The sequence below is a fragment of the Montipora capricornis genome, chromosome 6 (assembly GCF_036669925.1).
Source record: "Montipora capricornis isolate CH-2021 chromosome 6, ASM3666992v2, whole genome shotgun sequence".
NCBI classification, from domain to species: Eukaryota; Metazoa; Cnidaria; class Anthozoa; order Scleractinia; family Acroporidae; genus Montipora; species Montipora capricornis.
In genome coordinates, this window is record NC_090888.1 from 60951859 (window position 1) to 60956858 (window position 5000).

General features: G+C 39.8%; 1 long non-coding RNA gene across 1 annotated transcript in view; it reads right to left on the bottom strand.

Moving 5' to 3' along the window:
* Positions 1-4170: 4170 nt before the first annotated feature.
* LOC138052776 (uncharacterized) overlaps positions 4171-5000 on the bottom strand; it is a 3772-nt gene continuing 2942 nt past the window's right edge. The window contains exon 3 of the long non-coding RNA XR_011133148.1: positions 4171-4224. This is a non-coding gene — a long non-coding RNA (uncharacterized lncRNA). The remainder of the gene's footprint in view (positions 4225-5000) is intronic.

Consider the following 5000-nt stretch of genomic DNA (forward strand, 5'->3'; position numbering starts at 1 on the left):
GGGCGTTTGCTTTTATGTAAAAAAGTCAATTAACTTTTCGGTGCGCAACGATCTTTGCATGGACAGTCTTGAGAACCTTTGTATTGAAATACGCAAACCTCGCTCTAAATCATTTATTGTTGCTACGTGGTATAGACCACCTAATTCGCTTGTTGGTATATTTTCACCTTTTGAAGAGTTGATTGGGAAATTGGATTCCCTTAATACTGAATTCTACCTTTTAGGGGATCTAAATTGCAATATGGCCGCATCCCAGTTTGACAGCGATACACGCAAATTATTAACTATCACGGATGTTTATGGTCTTCAACAACTCATAACAGAACCAACAAGAATAACCGAAACTTCTGCAACATTGATTGATTTAATTTTTACTAACTGTCCTGACAAGGTGTTATGCTCAGGTGTGCGTCATATTGGCATTAGCGATCACAGCATGGTCTATGTCTATCGAAAATTAGCCATTAATGGACAGAGAAGGGTCACACTAATATAACCTATAGGAATTTTCGAAGTTTTGACCGTGATAAATTTCGTAGCGATGTTGCATCTCAAGATTGGGATCACATAAACAATTCTTCCAATCCAAATGATGTGTGGAATGAATGGAAGGAATCCTTTTTGGCTATTGTTAACAAGCACGCTCCATTGAGAACCACTCGTGTTCGCGCGCGGGGTTCCCCATGGATTACTTCTGAGCTTAAAAAACAGATGCACGATCGAGATATTTTGAAACTCAGAGCAATTAGATCAAAAAATCCTAATGATTGGGTTCACTTTAAAAGACAGCGGAACAAAGTCAATAGTGCGACTAGGCTAGCGAAGCAAGTTTATTATCAAAATATGCTAAACGAGCATAAGGGTGATTCCCGCAAAACCTGGCAGATCATCAATGAGCTGTCTTCCCGAAATTTCGTGGAAACGTCTGTAAAACAACTGAATGTAAATGAGCAATCAGTAACAGCTCCAGCAGAAATAGCGCACGAATTTAATCGTTATTTTGCTACCATTGGCCCGAAACTTGCTAGTGATATTCCTTCTTCAGATGGCAACAGCTATCTGAATTATCTCACTAGCACGGATAAGGAGTTTCAGTTCCGCCCAACCTCCACAAATGAAGTATTTTCACTGCTGAATAAACTGAAAAAATCAAAGGCAGTCGGCCTTGACAAAATTTCTTCTCGACTTATTCGTGAATGCGCGGATCTTATTTGCAAACCGCTGTGCTATATTTTCAATCAGTCATTAAATGTAGGTGTGTTCCCAGACGACTGGAAGTGTGCACGGGTCACTCCACTATTCAAACAAGGGGAACGTGATGACCTAAACAATTACCGCCCAATTTCCGTTATCCCGGTTATAGCCAAAGTGTTCGAAAGAATAGTTTATAACCAATTATATGCGTACCTAACAAAGCATAACGTAATATGTAAATGCCAATCTGGTTTTCGCTCTATTCATTCCACCGTTACGGCTTTACTTGGGGCTACGGATAATTGGGCTTACAACATTGACCGAGGAAAAATAAACGCTGTTGTTTTCCTAGACATAAAAAATTCTTTTGATACGGTTAATCACGAGATCCTTTTATCTAACTTAAATAATTACGGCATACATGGCATTTCTTACAACTGGTTTAAGTCCTATTTGGACAACCGCACTCAAAAGTGTTCCATTAATGGATCACTTTCTAAAACTTGCTCACTAAGTTGCGGCGTCCCTCAAGGGACTATTTTGGGTCCATTGTTGTTTTTGCTATATATCAATGATCTGCCAAACTGTCTAACGAATTGTATGCCATGGATGTACGCAGATGACACCCACCTAACATATGCGGGTGACAATACAGGCGACATTGAATCAAGACTTAACCATGATCTAGAAAATGTTAAAAAGTGGTTGATAGCAAACAAACTTACCCTGAACATGACAAAAACCGAATTTATGCTGATTGGATCAAGGCAGAGGTTGTATGCTCTCACAAATCCTCCAATTCCCGAGATTAATGGTGCTCCTATCACTCAAGTTTCTGTTGCTAAATCCCTGGGCGTGCTTATTGATAATAATCTTAACTGGAGTAGCCATGTCGATAAACTGACAAAGAAAGTAGCTTCTGGAATTGGAGCCCTCAAACGTATAAGGCATCTCGTTCCTCAGACGACATTGCGCTCTATTTATCACGCTTTACTTCAACCGCACTTTGACTACTGCAATGTCGTCTGGGGAAACTGTGGTATCACGTTCCATGACAAATTACAAAAACTGCAAAATAGAGCAGCCAGAGTTTTGACCTTCTCTAATTTTGATGCAAATGCTAGCGAGCTATTCAAAATTTTAGGCTGGAAAAATCTAGTTAGCCAGCAACAAATTGCGCTGGCCACAATGGTCTATAAGTGTCTTCAGGGGCTAGCACCGGAATATCTATGTTCTAAATTTACAAACCGCGAATCTGTTTATAGTTTGAGAGACTCTGAAAGAAAGCTTAATGTTCCGTTTCCGCGGACAAATTATTATAGAAACAGCTTCAGCTATAGAGGTGCTACTGTCTGGAATAGCTTACCCTTCAAAGCGAGACAAGCAGAGTCTCTTGGGCTTTTCAAAAATCTGATTAAAGACATATTTTAGTATAAAGCACGGCATTCATGGAAAGCAGCTTTAGAATTAATATAGTATTATAGTAATTGTATTTTATTGTAATCATTTTAAAATTTTACCTTTCGTAATTTAGATTTTAGCATTGTTTGTAATCTTAGCTGATAATTTTACCGTGCATAAATAACATAATATCATATCATAAAATATCATATCATATCATATCATACAAATTGACGAAAGCTTGAATTTGGGAACTCATCAGCAGTATTTGTATTATTTCGTTTGCTTTTAGTACCTTCTAATAATCCTAACTGCCCTCAAAACGTTGTTGTTGTAGGTCCTCAAATGGACTCGAATAGAGAGTCAATAGAATAGATGGTTGTGCTAATCAACCCAGTCTTTTAGTCTTTTAGCAGGGATGTCGCAGTGGTGAGAGCACTCGCCTCTCACCAACGTGGCCTGGGTTTGATTCCCGTTCCCGGGGTCACATGCGGGTTGAGTTTGTTGTTGGGTTCTCTCATTGCTCTGAGAGGTTCTTCCCCGGGTAGTCCGGTTTTCCCCTCTCTCCAGAAAAACAACACTGCCAAATTCCAATTCGATCCGGAATTCACGGACAAATGTAGAACGAGCTACTGAGCGCTCTTAGATGTTCCTTGCGTAAACAAACAAATTCCAATTCCAACGATTATAATATTTTCCCGCTCAAATCCTGCGCAAATTGCTCCGAGGTGAATAGCAAAGGATATTCGGAGTTTGAGTAGCCAATCAGCGCATGCGTTCAACGCTATCCACTGTTTTAGTATATTCAACTATTATCCTGCGAAATCGCGCGGAATATCGTCTGATACTTAGTCAACGAGGCCGTAGGCCGAGTTGACAAAAATCAGGCGATATTCCGCAAGATTGAGCAGGATAATTGTTTTATCATCAACACATTGATGACAAAGCACAATTTTCTACTTTTATTGGAAAAAAAAGGCTGGAAAAACTGCCATTTACCTCCGCGACACACAAAATTACGTATATCCGCGCAGGATATCGGTTGAGTGCGTGCGACGAATATTGAGCGCGCTATGACCATATTTGGACATTGTCACAATGTGTTGAACAATAACTTTGTATATATGTTGAGGGATTGCATTCATTGGAAACTAGGTAAAAATCCGAGAAAACTGAAAGGATCTAACGCATTAATCAGATAAAGTGAGAAAGACAGTTATCACACAAGGAAATGGTTTAAACTGCGAATATTGTCAGCCTTATAGGAGCGGGAAATGAGTATCTTCAAGCCCTTACACCAGTTTGTACTCTTCTAGGAAGATTGCGATTGGCGATGAGTCCATTCTCGTCAGTGAAGTAAACATACTCGTCTTAAAAGATACGCTCTTTTCAAAAATACTGCTTTTTCAAAACCCGAGGCAACCTGGCAGACATCGATCATCCGACATTTCAGTGCGTTTGTAATTTCCGGGAAAAATATATTTAAATAAAGCGTGGTTTACAGCTGCGCAATAACTTACATTCAGCAAATGCAACGGTTGCACGTTTTCTTGCAATTTTTCCGGACATATTGATTGGGATCACAAATCCTTGTCCAGTACTTGCAACGCCAATCTCTGTCCTCACAACCTGCATTGAACGAGTTAAGTTAACGATGGGCATACGAAACCAGTCTTTAGAACTGCTAGAACACTTTTCAGGCAATAGAATAGCCACACTTTAAGAGAGTGGCATTCATATAATACCGGTACACCTAGGAGCTCTCGTATTCTCCAACCGCTCACATTTACAACAGCTTTCCTGCGCAATAATGTCGTCTTTACCAATCAACACATAATGTCTCCGTATACGTCATGTGGAAATCAGAAATCTAAATTTAAAATGAGCATGTATGGGGAAGGATCACTGTAAGTGGGGGACCAGTTGCTCGCTCCAAACGGTATGAGCTCCTGATACTGTGGGATTCTTGCTACCAGGTACCATGTGTAAGCGAAAAAAAGTGACCCTACAACCATCACCACATTGTGAACTTAAGGCGGACCGTCACATAGCTTTCCAGACATTTGCAATAGGCCTTATCACGGTTTTGACCGTCATTTGACGGGTAGGCGAAGCGTAAAGAATTTGTAATGTTTATATGGGGATCCGATGTCAAATAATTTTCGTTAAACGCTAGTTCTAAAAAAATTATGAATCTCCCGCGAACTGAAGGTACAGGGTAAAGGATTATACAGACCAATTTTTAGGGACTAGCCTTCGTTATAAGCTGCGTGGTAGCGTTTTCGATTATTCCATACATTTGTCTGTAATTGTTACTGAAAATTCGCGGGGAAAAATTACAGACAAATACATGGAAAAATTGAAAACGCTGCCGGCAACTTCTGTAAAAGATTAGTGCCTAAAAG